Below are 16,230 nucleotides of genomic sequence, written 5' to 3' on the forward strand. Positions count from 1 at the left end.
TAGTTTACGAAGATTTTTAAATGCCGAGAACCTCGATCAGAGAGTAAAAAAGGTGTAAGTTTCACAATGGTGTAAAATTAAAATGGGATATACCAGGCGAGGATTCGAGTTACAATAACAAGGGCCAAACCAGCCACCTAAGAATGGAATCGTCGAGCAAAAACACTTGACAACCTCCTAGAACTAGCTTTTCTTGCCACCAGACCTTTCTCCATCAATTAGGAATCTAATGCCGTCACTAAACACATTGCTTAAATTGTAGCCATTTGTTGAGTGTCTTTTTGGTGTCTAATCCGCATATATATCACCATTGCCCTTGATTTTCTTGAATGTATATCTCTTAAATGTCAACATATACACGTGTGATTTAGTTTACGAAGATTTTTCAATGCCGAGAACCTCGATCGGAGAGTAAAAATGGTGTATGGTTCACAATAGTGTAAAATTAAAATGGGATATACCGGGCTAGGATTCGAGTTAAAGGAACAAGGGCCAAACCGAACACCCAAGAATGGAATTGTCGAGCGAAAACACTTGACAACCTCCTAGAAGCAGCTTTTCTTGCCACCAGACCTTTCTCCATCAATTAGGAATCTGATGCCGTCACTAAACACATTCCTTAAATTGTAGCTATTTTTAGTGTTTATTTGTTGGCGTCTAATCGGCATATATATCACCATTGCTCTTGATTTTCTTGACTGTATGGCTCTTAAAAGTCAACATATACACGTGTGATTAAGTTTACGAAGATTTTTCAATGCCGAGAACCTCGATCAGCGAGTGAAGAAGGCATAAGGTTCACAATGGTGTAAAATTAAAATGGGATATACCAGGCGAGGATCCGAGTTACAGGAACAAGGGCCAAACCAACCACCCAAGAATGGAATCGTCGAGCAAAAACACTTGACAACCTCCTAGAAGTAGCTTTTCTTGCCACCTGACCTTTCTCCATCAATTAGGAATCTAATGCCGTCACTAAACACATTCCTTAAATTGTAGCCATTTGTTGAGTGTTTTTTTTTGGTGTTTAATCCGCATATATATCACCATTGGCCTTGATTTTCTTGACTGTATATCTCTTAAATGTCAACAAATACATATGTGATTTAGTTTACGAAGATTTTTCAATGCCGAGAACCTCGATCAGAGAGTAAAAAAGGCGTAAGGTTCAGAATAGTGTAAAATTAAAATGGGATATACCGGGCTAGGATTCGAGTTATAGGAACAAGGGCCAAACCAAGAACCCAAGAATGGAATTGTCGAGCGAAAACACTTGACAACCTCCTTGAAGCAGCTTTTCTTGCCACCAGACCTTTCTCCATCAATTAGGAATCTGATGCCGTCACTAAACACATTCCTTAAATTGTAGCCATTTGTTAAGTGTTTTTTTGGTGTTTAATCCACATATATATCGCCATTGCCCTTGATTTTCTTGACTGTATATCTCTTAAATGTCAACAAATACACGTGTGATTTAGTTTACGAAGATTTTTCAATGCTGAGAACCTCGATCAGAGAGTAAAAAAGGCGTAAGGTTCAGAATAGTGTAAAATTAAAATGGGATATACCGGGCTAGGATTCGAGTCACAGGAACAAGGGCCAAACCAACCACCCAAGAAGGGAATCATCGAGTGAAAACACTTGACAACCTCCTAGAAGCAGCTTTTCTTGCCACCAGACCATTCTCCATCAATTAGGAATCTGATGCCGACACTAAACACATTCCCTAAATTGTTGCCATTTGTTGAGTGTTTTGTTTGGTGTCAAATTCGCATATATATCACCATTGCGCTTGATTTTCTTGACTGTATATCTCTTAAATGTCAACATATACATGTGTGATTTAGTTTACGAAGATTTTTCAATGCCGAGAACCTCGATCAGAGAGTAAAAAAGGCGTAAGGTTCACAATGGTGTAAAATTAAAATGGGATATACCGGGCTAGGATTCGAGTTACAGGAACAACGGCCAAACCAACCACCCAAGTTTATGGAATCGTCGAGTGAAAACACTTGACAACCTCCTTGAAGCAGCTTTTCTTGCCACCAGACCTTTCTCCATCAATTAGGAATCTGATGTCGTCACTAAACACATTCCTTAAATTGAAGCCATTTGTTGAGTGTTTTTTTTGGTGTCTAATCCGCATATATATATCACCATTACCCTTGATTTTCTTGATTGTATATCTCTTAAATGTCAACATATACACGTGTGATTTAGTTTACGAAGATTTTTCAATACCGAGAACCTCTATCTGAGAGTTAAAAAGGTGTAAGGTTCATAATGGTGTAAAATTAAAATGGGATATACTGGGAGAGGATTCGAGTTACAGGAACAAGGGCCAAACCAACCACCCAAGAATGGAATCGTCGAGCAAAAACACTTAACAACCTCCTAGAAGCAGCTTTTCTTGCCACCAGACCATTCTCCATCAATTAGGAATCTGATGCCGTCACTCAACAATGTAAATCCCGTTTAAACCGGATCTTTCAGTGATATCAAACCTAATCTTGTGAGAGTGCGGAATCCAATTACAAGATGATTCATGATAAACCGAAAACGAGAAATAACAAGAACACAATATTGAATCACTTTCAAACTTGCACACGTTTCTATTACTATCAACTAGCAAAACCGTCTGGTACAAGTTCCTACCCCACAATCGCACCTCTCTAGCTTTTTTAGAACTTTTGTAACAATAAGGTTCCAAAGGTTCCAACCCTAAAACAAGTTAATAACTTGTTTATATACTAACTCAAGCCCACTTCCCTACATGGGCTCCCCTTGGGCCTGCTTGGCCCACATGGCCTAAAGCTTGGCCCAAGTGACCTATAAAGGTTCAAAACCTAATATAAACTAACCCGGTAAGGCCCAGTTCGTAACCATAGCCCATTGTATTAATTTGATGCGTCAGTCTCACACTTTAGGGCCTAACAATCTCCCCCTAGACTGATGCCATCAAATTGTCTTCATAACATGAGTTCAGCAACGTATTCAACGAAGTCTATGGTCGTCACTATGCTGCAGATGTTGTGGAAGTGCTTGACTTCTGAACTCTCAGCACTGGGTCTCTTTCTTCAGCTCTTGCTCTTGTGGTTAGCTTCATACTAGGATCATGATCAGCTTTAACTTGAAAGTCTCTGTTAAAAAGAATGTGAGAGGAGGATTCTCAACAGCTCTTTTCTTCTTCAGTCTTTTTCTTTCAAGCAGGTTCACGGTACTTCTTCAAATGTACTTTCACTGTCAGACGACGTTTCGTATGCGGTTCTTCTGACTCAGGTATATCTTGTTGTTTTGCTGCTTCAGGCTTCTTCAGCAACTAACAGCATCTCAGTCTTCATCAACCCCTGTTCTTGATTGAAATCAAGTTCTGCACATGCTCACAAACTCATAAGCAAACATTTCTTATGCAACAGGGAGAGTACCATATGAACACTAGGTACATCCAAGTACTTGTACTCGGATTTCACAATTTAAACTCTTTCAACTTTTGATGATCAGTCAAATCTTCAAGAACGGTTACATTTTTAATTTTAAGAAAAAACAAATAAGCACTCTATTTTTGGATTTTTGATTTTATAGAAAAACAAGACACTATTTTTGTATTTTTGAATTTTTCTAATTTTTTTATTTTTTATTTTAGAACTAAAAACAAATAAAAACTCAAAATATAAACAACTACCATAATGTATAATTACAATTGCAATGGGATCAAAATTCGTTCTTAGGCAGACTAAGGAACACTTTTCAGTACGAGCCTAATCAAACTGGTCTATGCGATTGCCAATATTTTGTCCACTTAAACTTTAACGCTCAACTTTCAATTTTTCAACTTCGTGATATGCTTAAGGTAATATTATACTATTATACCCGCGTGTCACATTCCAAGGCATACCCCCGCGATCAAGGTAAGCACAACGATTCATCGTAGCAGGTGAGTATACTGATGTCATCCTTTTTGATTTACAACGTTAGACCATTGGTGACAGGTCAGTACTTTCGTACTGCAGAGCGGCCAATGATTTTGTCCAACGAGGGCGAGGCAAATACGATTTTGGCACGAATTTGGCTCTTTGACCATTGGGAATTTTCTCATTTTGAGATTTTATTCCTTAGGGTTTTTGTCCTCGTGGGATCTTTTAAGATATCCGGACTGTGTCTAGGCCTGCATATAATCATGTTTTGATTTCTTAACAATTAACACCCAAATAAATACTAATCAAATCCTGGAAATATAAACAGCGCACTCTATCATGCAAGTATCTTCCCTACCACATATTTCACAAGTCCAATCCAGATTTCTGAAATCTTAACTGGGAATAGGTTGAGAAGAGAACAGAATAGATCTTTTGAAGAGATGGTATAATATACAGATCAAATGAGGTTTTCTCAGTTTGATATAGGTTTCTTGGGTTTCTTTTGGGCACTTGAGGGCCTCTTTCGGGTGTATTAGATCTATAGTGCGACAACGTACACCTAGGTCAGCATGTATCTGGATGCAGCAGAAGCTGTCGTTGCCTAGCACCACCAGGTCAGCATGTATCTGGATGCAGCAGAAGAGGTACACGACTTTTTCAGAGAAGATTTCAGAATCAGATCAAAATTGTGTGTATCGGGACAACATACAGACAATCAAATAGAAATGAGCTAATTCCAAGTGACTTTCTTTCCTGGGGTCATGTACAATTTTAGTTCTGAACAGAAGGACAGCAAGATATCCCCGGATGATTCAACAATATAAAGACCCAAACCTCAGATGTTGGCTATCTATCAACGCAAGATTTAAGACCATAAAATCATACGCCGTTGGTATGTTACCCACATGGTACATAGTTCGTTATGTTTATATCACTTAGTATCTTTTATCATTTTGAGCGTCAAGCCTATCGACATATCGCAGTAGATCCTAGTCTTTTCAGCTATGGCACCTTACATGTGTTAGTCAAACCCTTTAAAACGAACATTTATTTCACTTCCCACATCATGCAATATTTCTTTTTGGCTTTTCCATTTTTCTAATGTTTTGTATTTTTCTCATTTTCTCCCCCTAAAACAATGCATATATATACAGCAAACTCTTTTTGTATTTTTCTTTTCTTAGTTTTCTCCCCCTAAACTCTATATCTATCTATATGTCCCTCCCCCCCCCCAAATTTGTGCATAAATCTTGGATTTTTGCGCAAATTTACCATTTATTAGAGAAAGGACACTTTATATACAAAGTTATAAACTAAGAAGAAGACAGAAAAATATTTTTGCTTAACCGTTCTGTCATCAGATAGAAGACTAATCAAATTCAAATCAAAGTACTGAATTTAAACGGTACCTTTTGCTGATCTTATCTTACGTCTCTAATCTCCTCCAAAGGAACCATATCATCTGTAAAAAAAATTGAAATTTTTGCAACAGTGAAATGTTACCCGTTTTTATCTCTGGAACAACCGCTATCAACATTCCAGAGATTGTCAACAGCTCCTCCTTAGTTGTTCCTGAAGGTAGGGAGATTAGTAAGACATGGGTACCCACGCCATCGTGGTCCTGGGATTTCCTGAAGCATCAAAATAAGACACTTCTTTCAAACACAAGTCCCCTTTCGTTTCAAGGATTGGAGACGTTGCTCCTTGGATTTGGGTTTCCAAATCTGTTTCGGTTTAACAAACATGTTTGTTGCCTTTGGTTGAGCAACTGTAACTGTGTCAGGTTTGTTAGTTTTAGAAACATGTTTTTGTTCCTGAAAAGCTTTGCGTTTGTTTTTGGCAGCGTTCCAATCCCCATCAGAAGGTTTAACCTAGGGATTCACATTCTTCATTGCCTTAGGTGAAGATACCTTCATCGGCTTGGAATGATTGTTATCCTTTGGTGTAACCCTCTGATTTTGCATATAATCTGGTATGTAGGGACGATGTGTGCAGTTTCTTGCAATGTGACCAGCAATGCCGCAATTGAAGCGTGTTTGTCTCTTCACGTAGAAGGCATTCTGATCAGCTGGATTTGCTCTTGCAGACCCTGAAGGACGAACCGGTCCTTTCTGTGCTTGATTTTGTTGCAGATTTCTTGCAGACGACGATGAATTTGGATGTCTATACTTATCGTTTGCAGGGGCCTTCTGTGGTTGAGATTTCTTTTGATTCTTCTTGTTTTGATTAGACTGCAGGTCTTGTTCAGAAATCTCACCAGTCTTTTCGAAAGCTTTGTTAGCACAGTCAAATGCATATTTCTCACATTTGCCATTACAGACTGGCTTAACGAAAGCATTTTTCTCATTACGAGCCTTTTGCAGACGATTGCTGCCCGTTGAGGACTGTGGAGAGCCTGATCGTCTTTGATGTTTAGGCTTCTTATTTCCGCGTCCTTTACCTGCTCGCTTCCGCTCTTGTTGCTTGATCTGAACCTTTTCATCACTAACAGAAGGTTCAGATTGTTCAGCTTGCGCACTTGGAGCCTGGTTCACGTCAGTCTTCTCTTCATCCTTCATGTCATCAGCTTTGACAGAATTAGAGATTTCTGGTTTGTCAGATGAAACACCAGAAACTTCAGCTGTAATATTTGACGAATTTTCAGCACAAGACTCATGTGGGTTCAAGAGTGGTTCACTTGCAACTTTGTTTTTCAAAGAAGTCTCCTGATCCTGATCCTGTTGAGAATGTGTTTCAGTGGTCCCACTAGATATATCATCAGTCTTGCCCAAAACATCAGGCCAACGGGACGCCAAAGAACAAAGCATACGAAAAATATTTTGTCCCAACACAAAACCAGAATCAGTTTCATTTATTGAATTATTAGAAGAATCAGAATTTGAACCTGGTTCATCCCCAAGAGTATCTTCACATTTCGAGTCAACTACTTTATCTGCACAGGTAAATGAGCTGTTAGGATCAAAAGTGCCTTTAGAAACAAAGCTCATAGAGGAAGTTGGTCGTTTATTGTCAACAGGATTGCTATTGATTGATGACTTGTCGATTTTTGGACCGTAAGTCATCTTGTCCTCATTCATTAACTCCTCTTCCGTGAAAGGCAGATATGTATAGTTATGATTGTATGGAGGAGGAGTTTTAGTGTATCCCAAACCAACCCTTTCTTTTCTTTGTACTCAAGCTGAATATCACAAATGTCCTTGACTAATTTGCTAGAAGTGTCATATTTTTTAATATTAATTTCATTAGTTTGATATGTCAACTTTATGTCTTCTAGCTCATTGGTCAAGGCCTTAATTATCGCTTGATAATCTTTAGAGTTACAATTTTTAACGCTGATTTCTTCTTTCAATTGAATGATATCTTTCCTTTGGGCTTCAAATTTTTCTTTATAAAGTTTTTTATTTTTCACCAAAGTAAAGTTTTTATTTTTAATATCTTTGTAATCTTGAATTAATTCAGCGTTGTGTAACCGATATGCCTCATTTCTTTCTCTACACTCAGGAGTGCAAAAGACAGAAAGTATCTCTTCACGAGTGGGTGAGCAAACTGCTTCACGAGTGGGTGAGCAAACTACATCAGATGTGTTGCCTTTAGTAGACTGCTTGTCAACATTGTCATATGATTTGATGAGTGAGATCAGCTCATCTGACTTCATTTTGTAACAGTAGCAGTCAGTTGTCAATATTATCTGATGAACATTTCTGAACCAACTACAGTTCGCCTGATCTGGAATCTCTTTTATAGCATCCAGAAGCTTGCTGTTGCTTATGTGAGTAGACACCACCATCTCTGCCTTCTCCATTTCAGAGAGAAGTTCAGCAAACCGGCCTGTAAGTGTTTCTATAGATTCACCGTATGAGTAACTGAATCCTTCGAGTTTTTGCAGAAGCACCTCTAGAAGACATTTTTAAGATGTGATCCCCAAAAATGTGCGATTTTAACTATTTCCTCAACACAAGCCCAAAGCGAGAACCCGTGTACTCACTAACTCAAACCGTTTGCACGCGAAAGAACCCGCTTTCTGAACCACACCTCAAAACCTGTCAGGCCGATATCACAAACAAACAAACAATTTTTTTTATAAAATAAAACCTTTTTTTTTATTTAATTAGAAAAATATACTAATAGTTATTATTATTATTAATATTATTATAATTAATAACCAATAATTAGGTGATGATTAGGTTATGATTATTATAATTATTATTAAAAAATTAAAAACATAAGAATCACTTTAAGTCTAACCGTCACAAATGCCTTCTCCTTTTAGTTTACACGCAAAAGGCAGGTAGTTTATCTTTCCCAGCACCCCAACCAGTCACTAAAGAACTTTATGTTTTCTGTTTGATACTTTTCTTGACAGCAAACAAAATGTCACCAACAATATTTTCTTTGTCTCTGTAGTGGTGACGGAGTTGATGATGATTGACGGACGTGATGAAGGTGGTGCTTATGTGACGATGCGACGGAGACGGTGATGAAGATGGTCGTCAATGGCAGTTTCAGGTCGATGAATACGGTGATAAGGTGATAGTCGTTGATGGTCAATGGTTGACGTTGAAAGTCGTCAATGGTGATGGCGTTGAGGGAGAGAACGGTGGTTGACGTGAACAGTGGTGAAGATGATGTCGGAGTTGGAGGAAAAACGTGGAGGTGATGTGATGGTAAACGGAGGTGGTGGTTGCTGATGTATTTGGATGGAGATAATCGGAGAAGATGAACGAAGGTGGTGATCAGAGTGATGTGTGCATCATGTAACTCTTGCAAGCTAAGCCACGTTTTAGGAGTAGTTTACTTTTATTATGTGCATGTGACAAATAAAGGAGTAGAGGGAATGCCCATACTCCACGTACTGTTTGTTTCAGTTTATTTCCATGTTTTGGCTTTAGTGGTTTAGTGGGGTTGGTAGTTATTATGTAAGCCTATAAAATAGGCCATAGGTTTCCTTTTGTTTTATGCAGTGAATTGAATCGTATTTCTTCCTTAATTCTCTCAAGTTCTCATTCTTCTTTCTTTGGCTATTTGATCTGAATCTGAACCATAACATTTGGTATCAGAGCACCGATCCGATGGAAACCCGCAAGCGTACCAACTCTGAATTCTAAGCCGAAACCGACCAGAAGTTTGCAGCTCATGATGCTATGTTTGAAAGGATCTTGACAGAAATGCAAAGCCTCAATGTCTCTATCCAAGCTATGCGCAATCAAACTCCTAACGGGTTGCCAGGATCAAGCTCCGGCAGCGGCGGTGGGCTGGTCACCAACAACAACCCGAAACCTTACCTGAAACTGTTGTTTCCCCGCTTCCGAGGAGATGACCCAGCCGGATGGCTGTATCAGGCGGAGCAATACTTTGAGTTCCAACACGTTGAAGACGGCGATAAGGTACACCTAGCATCTTTCCACCTTGACGGTATCGCCCTGCAATGGCACCGTTGGCTCACAAAATCCAAAGGACCGATGACTTGGGTCGAGTTTTCTCGGGCCTTACAGGCTCGTTTTGGGCCAACAGATTACGAGGACCCTGCTGAAGCGTTGTCCCGTCTGAAACAAACCACTACTGTGGTTGCCTACCAGGAGGAGTTTGAGCGACTTTCTCACCGCGTAGATAACTTACCTGAACCCTTCTTGATAGAGTGTTTTGTGGGAGGTCTCAAAGATGAAGTTCAGTTGGAGGTGAAGCTAAAAACCCCTCGTTCCCTGCCCGATGCAATTGGTTTGGCCCGCTTAGTTGAAGAAAAACTCCACATTAGTGATGGTATTGGGTCAACGGTTACAAACACAACGTCTTCATCTGCTGCCGGGCTTTTGGGTCCGCAACCAACCCAACAATTAACCGTTCCGGTTCCAGCTTCTAATCAGGTTCGTCGCCTCACAAGTGCAGAGTTACGTGACCGTCATGCTAAAGGGTTATGCTACTACTGTGATGAAACTTATAAGCCGGGTCACCGATGTTCAAAACCGCAACTTATGATGATCACGGACCCTACGGACAATCCCGATCTTCACCTTGAGGCCAAGGTGAATTCAAGCGGGGTGGAATGATGTGTGCATCATGTAACTCTTGCAAGCTAAGCCACGTTTTAGGAGTAGTTTACTTTTATTATGTGCATGTGACAAATAAAGGAGTAGAGGGAATGCCCATACTCCACGTACTGTTTGTTTTAGTTTATTTCCATGTTTTGGCTTTAGTGGTTTAGTGGGGTTGGTAGTTATTATGTAAGCCTATAAAATAGGCCATAGGTTTCCTTTTGTTTTATGCAGTGAATTGAATCGTATTTCTTCCTTAATTCTCTCAAGTTCTCATTCTTCTTTCTTTGGCTATTTGATCTGAATCTGAACCATAACACGGAGTTGGCGACCGGGGTGTAGACGATGATGGAATGGAAATGGTGACGGAAATCTCAAGCTACTTGACGACTCGAAATCTCTTGTGAAGTTCAATGGAGGTTGCGACTCGAGACTACGAAATCGATTACTCGAGACCCTAGTCGAGACAGTGGTTGCGACTCGAGAAGGAGAAACGTGCAACTCGAGACCTTGAAGAGTATGATGAGAGTCGAGACCGAGGAAGTGGATGATGACTCGAGACTGTTGGACTCGAGATCTCTAAGATTGATGACTCGAGATGAAGATCAAAAGATTGTGACTCGAGACCAATTGTTGATGACTCGAGACCTCCGGAAGATAAGAGTGATGAGTCGAGACTAGTGAATGAAGGACTCGAGACCTATGAAGGATGAAGCTATGGTGATGGATGAGTCGAGACCGTGATAGCGACTGTGTTGGAATGACTCGAAACAGCAAAGTACTCCGAAAGATTATTAAAATCACAAAAGTTATTAAAATAGAATATGGAAGGTTTCAATCAAGTCAACAACTTTCCTCCGAAAACTTTGTAAATTTTAAAAATCAAGATATTTTCAGAAAACTAAAATGATTCTGTTTAATCTTTTAACAGCCTTTTCAAAAATCAAAGTACCAAAATATGTTGATTTTTATAAAACTTCAATGAATGCTACTAAGAACACGAAGAACGCGATAAACACCGAAACAAGAATAACGAAAATCTTGAATCCTTGATATCACACCGAGCCTAGAAATAGGTTCTAATAGCTCTGATACCACTTGTAAGTCCCGTTTAAACCGGATCTTTCAATGATATCAAACCTAATCTTGTGAGAGTGCGGAATCCAATCACAAGATGATTCAAGATAAACCGAAAACGAGAAATAACAAGAACACAATACCGAATCACTTTCAAACTTGCACACGATTCTATTACTATCAACTAGCAAAACCGTCTGGTACAAGTTCCTACCCCACAATCGCCTCTCTCTAGCTTTGTTAGTCCCAAAAAACCCATGACATCACTCGACGATTCGATCGAACACGGAATATAAGATCAAACCGACAATAACAAAAAGAAATTTTTCATAACAGAACTCAGTGCCGCTGCTTAGATCGCACACAGTCTCGAAGACTGTCTGGTACGATCTTCGAGAACCTTGCACACAATCCCGAGGATTGTCGGGTACAAGGTTCTCTATTTGGGGCTACATGATTACAATAATAGGAAAGCTCTACCCTAATAATCTAAACATGACTATTTATAGGAGCCTCTACCCCATTGGCCCACATGGCCTAAGCCCAAGCCCAAGACCTAATCTAAACCAAATAAACAAAATTAAATACAATAAAGATAAGCGTAATACTCTGGACCTAACAATCTCCCCCTAGTTTTATGCTCTCTTTTTTGCGGTTTAGATGATCTCCAATCTTGGGTCTTCTCCTTTAGTGGCCCAGCAGTAAACGAACCCATCACGTATCTCGGATGATACGAAGTTATTTCGGATGAGCTATAATGATAATAAATGATATCGGACGAATGACGGAGGTCTCGGATGATGTCGGATACAGGACCGAAGAATGATATGAACTTGTTACTAACAAGAACACATGGATTCAAGTGATCCGTCTGGTATTCGAGTCGTGCAAAAAAATAATTAACCATTTGTTTTCAAAGAAATAATTCACCATATTTTCTCAATGTAGGCCCAATAATAATGCTCACACATGAAAATAATGATCTGGCAATTCAAAAAGGTAGGCCCAAGTCACCACTTAGCCAATAGTTGCCTAATATGAGGATCCAGCCAGCCGTCATCACCATATTATTTGCAATTATTAGTGGACCAAAGGAATAATTAGTGGACATTACCTAGGATTCATGTGTTCCAAATAAGAAAAATGATGAAATCAATCATTGGACCATCATTCGGCCCAAACATCATAGCCCATGCAAAGGCTTATGCGAAACCTAGCTTCAACCTTTTGACAGCCGACAACATGCAAGTGTTCCAATCTTGACCGTTGATCAGCTCCATCATCCAACGATGTAGCTTTTCTAGGGTTTTTTGACAATTTTGATGAAACACCATGTGCAGCCGCATAGAATGTTCCCTGCTGACGTCATCAATCGTCATCCGTCATCTTTCATCTCCGATGAGCACCGTAAACCAGACATCATTTGATCCGAGACAGATTTCGTTTTCATTTCGAGTATCACCTCCGGTCCTCCGTTCATCATCATCAACTGCCTATCACTCGAAATACATCCGTTCCTCCGTTCATCATCATCAACTGCCTATCACTTGAAATCGTTTCGAACAACCATTCCCAAACACATATCTGAAACACACTTGTTCGAAACAGTTTTCGGATCATCTGTTTACCATCTCCGTTTATCCAACCATCACCGTCTCGAACCATCGTCGCCGGTCAACCTGCAACTACTTCTTTTCATCGATCAATATCTCCGGTAACCATCATCACCTCCTACGTCGTCACCTGTCTCTCCAGTGACTGTCAACTGCTAACATCAGTCTTCTTCTCCGTTCACCTTCATCATCCTGTACCATTCACTTCCAGTCATCATCGGACACCTCCGGTTATCTACTCCGTTCTCCGACCTAGACATTCACCTCCGTCATTATCTTCATCTCCGTTCAACTCCGTACACCATCCTCTCCATCTTTGTCGCTCCGACGATCACCGTCGCAATCACCGATCACTTCCGTAGTCCACTGTTGTTCACCATTAACCATCTCGTCTTCTCGACATAAATCATAGTCCGAGACCATCATCTTTTCACCACCACTGCCAAGTTGAATAACAACCGCCAACCTCCTTCTTCACGTCATGTTCACCATCTGCGGTCACCGTGACTCTCCGACGCGAACTCCGGTCATTCTCCGTTATAAGACAATCTCCTCCGTTCAGCTGTCGTCGAGTCGACACCATCTTCAACGGCGACTGAACCTGTACCAGATCTTAAAGTTATCAGATATGTGGATGAATACCGGATCTAGCGAAGCGGAGATCTCTTTTTTTTCGAACAAAATTCCCCCGACACTGTGTAAAACTTCTTCTTGTTCTTCGAGTGACATCAAAAACCGAGCCTTTGAAACACTTCAATGGCTCTGATACCACTTGTTAGTCCCGTTTAAACCGGATCTTTCAATGATATCAAACCTAATCTTGTGAGAGTGCGGAATCCAATTACAAGATGATTCAAGATAAACCGAAAACGAGAAAAAACAAGAACACAATACCGAATCACTTTCAAACTTGCACACGATTCTATTACAATCAACTAGCAAAACCGTCTGGTACAAGTTCCTACCCCACAATCGCCTCTCCCTAGCTTTTTTTAGAACTTTTGTAACAATGAGGTTCCAAAGGTTCCAAACCTAAAACAAGTTAATAACTTGTTTATATACAAACTTAAGCCCACTTCCCTACATGGGCTCCCCTTGGGCCTTCTTGGCCCACATGGCCTAAAGCTTGGCCCAAGTGACTTATAAAGGTTTAAAACCCAATATAAACTAACCCGGTAAGGCCCAGTTCATAACCATTGCCCATTGTATTAATTGGATGCGTCAGTCTCACACTTTAGGGCCTAACAAACACATTCCTTAAATTGTAGCCATTTGTTGAGTGTTTTTTTTGGTGTCTAATCCGCAAATATATCACCATTGCCCTTGATTTTCTTGACGGTATATCTCTTCAATGTCAACAAATGCACGTGTGATTTAGTTTACGAAGATTTTTCAATGCCGAGAACCTCGATCAGAGAGTAAAAAAGGCATAAGGTTCACAATGGTGTAAAATTAAAATGGGATATACCAGGCTAGGATTCGAGTTATAGGAACAAGGGCCAAACCAACCACCCAAGAATGGAATCGTCGAGCGAAAACACTTGATAACCTCCTTGAAGCAGCTTTTCTTGCCACCAGACCTTTCTCCATCAATTAGGAATTTGATGCCGTCACTAAACACATTCCTTAAATTGAAGCCATTGGTTGAGTGTTTTTTTTGTGTCTAATCCGCATATATATCACCATTACCCTTGATTTTCTTGATTGTATATCTCTTAAATGTCAACATATACACGTGTAATTTAGTTTACCAAGATTTTTCAATGCCGAGAACCTCGATCAGAGAGTAAAAAAGGTGTAAGGTTCACAATGGTGTAAAATTAAAATGGGATATACTGGGCGAGGATTCGAGTTACAGGAACAAGGGCCAAACCAACCACCCAAGAATGGAATCGTCGAGTAAAAACACTTGACAACCTCCTAGAAGCAGCTTTTGTTGCCACCAGACCATTCTCCATCAATTAGGAATCTGATGCCGTCACTAAACACACTCCTTAAATTGTAGCCATTTGTTCAGTGTTTTTTTTTTGTGTCTAATCCGCATATATATCACCATTGCCCTTGATTTTCTTGATGGTATATCTCTTCAATGTCAACAAATGCACGTGTGATTTAGTTTACGAAGATTTTTCAATGCCGAGAACCTCGATCAGAGAGTAAAAAAGGCATAAGGTTCACAATGGTGTAAAATTAAAATGGGATATACCAGGCTAGGATTCGAGTTATAGGAACAAGGGCCAAACCAACCACCCAAGAATGGAATCGTCGAGCGAAAACACTTAACAACCTCCAAGAAGCAGCTTTTCTTGCCACTCGACGTTTCTCCATCAATTAGGAATCTGATGCCGTCACTAAACACATTCCTTAAATTGTAGCCATTTGTTGAGTGTTTTTTTTGGTGTCTAATCCGCAAATATATCACCATTGCCCTTGATTTTCTTGACGGTATATCTCTTCAATGTCAACAAATGCACGTGTGATTTAGTTTACGAAGATTTTTCAATGCCGAGAACCTCGATCAGAGAGTAAAAAAGGCATAAGGTTCACAATGGTGTAAAATTAAAATGGGATATACCAGGCTAGGATTCGAGTTATAGGAACAAGGGCCAAACCAACCACCCAAGAATGGAATCGTCGAGCGAAAACACTTGACAACCTCCTTGAAGCAGCTTTTCTTGCCACCAGACCTTTCTCCATCAATTAGGAATTTGATGCCGTCACTAAACACATTCCTTAAATTGAAGCCATTGGTTGAGTGTTTTCTTTTGTGTCTAATCCGCATATATATCACCATTACCCTTGATTTTCTTGATTGTATATCTCTTAAATGTCAACATATACACGTGTGATTTAGTTTACCAAGATTTTTCAATGCCGAGAACCTCGATCAGAGAGTAAAAAAGGTGTAAGGTTCACAATGGTGTAAAATTAAAATGGGATATACTGGGCGAGGATTCGAGTTACAGGAACAAGGGCCAAACCAACCACCCAAGAATGGAATCGTCGAGTAAAAACACTTGACAACCTCCTAGAAGCAGCTTTTGTTGCCACCAGACCATTCTCCATCAATTAGGAATCTGATGCCGTCACTAAACACATTCCTTAAATTGTAGCCATTTGTTCAGTGTTTTTTTTTTTGTGTCTAATCCGCATATATATCACCATTGCCCATGATTTTCTTGATGGTATATCTCTTCAATGTCAACAAATGCACGTGTGATTTAGTTTACGAAGATTTTTCAATGCCGAGAACCTCGATCAGAGAGTAAAAAAGGCATAAGGTTCACAATGGTGTAAAATTAAAATGGGATATACCAGGCTAGGATTCGAGTTATAGGAACAAGGGCCAAACCAACCACCCAAGAATGGAATCGTCGAGCGAAAACACTTAACAACCTCCAAGAAGCAGCTTTTCTTGCCACTAGACGTTTCTCCATCAATTAGGAATCTGATGCCGTCACTAAACACATTCCTTAAATTGTTGCCATTTGTTGAGTGTTTTTTTTTGGTGTCTAATTCGCATATATATCACCATTGCCCTTGATTTTCTGGACTGTATATCTCTTAAATTTCAACATATACACGTGTGATTTA

Source organism: Helianthus annuus, chromosome 5 (assembly GCF_002127325.2).
Source record: "Helianthus annuus cultivar XRQ/B chromosome 5, HanXRQr2.0-SUNRISE, whole genome shotgun sequence".
Lineage (NCBI taxonomy): Eukaryota > Viridiplantae > Streptophyta > Magnoliopsida > Asterales > Asteraceae > Helianthus > Helianthus annuus.